Below are 808 nucleotides of genomic sequence, written 5' to 3' on the forward strand. Positions count from 1 at the left end.
ACCGAACTCCTTATAACATTTACAGAGACCCAACAGTACCACCATGAGCAAGACCTTGGCGAGATAAGATCATTTAACTCAAAAAATTTATTAAGCAGCATTTCAACCTACAAAACATATTTTTACTAATATCAGTTTGCACAATTGTTTGAGTTAAATTAACTTATCCGGTTTTACAGTGAAAGACAACAAGGCCCTGATTAATATGAATAATCGGCAGTAGAGATAATAATTTACTCACTTTAATATATTTGCCTGAAAAGCAACTCTAATGTTAGTTCAGTTAAAATTTTAATGTATTCTTTTACTTGCAAATGTTGAGGATGACTCATTTCCTCGCCTCCCTAGAAATAAACTGTCTGTTATTTTTAAGTTACATAACATAGGTACGGTAGGAATTTGGCATAAACAGCATTACTATCTTGAAACCTATTTTTCTTAAACTATGGAGGTATTTTTTCTTCGCCAGTTGCGGAGTTCAGACTGCGCAATACAGCCTTGCGCGTACCCGGAAAAACACAACCCCACGTGTTGTTTGCGGGTCTCTGCGTTAAGCTCACAGAGAGAACCGATGACCACCGGAATTGAATAATTTTACCTTCAAAATAAAATGTTTGGCAGACATTGTTGGTATAGTGTGTGCGAACATCAAAACAAAGTAGTTTACAATGAATACTAACTTTAGAGTTTATATATGTAATATAATTCCATATTATGTATGGTCATACAATGTGAAATTATTATTATTATTATTATTATTATTATTATTATTATTATTATTAATAATATTAGGTGTTTTTCTTGTTGA

This window comes from Morone saxatilis, unplaced genomic scaffold (assembly GCF_004916995.1).
Source record: "Morone saxatilis isolate NCDOM2014 unplaced genomic scaffold, NCSU_SB_2.0 Contig17, whole genome shotgun sequence".
NCBI classification, from domain to species: domain Eukaryota; kingdom Metazoa; phylum Chordata; class Actinopteri; family Moronidae; genus Morone; species Morone saxatilis.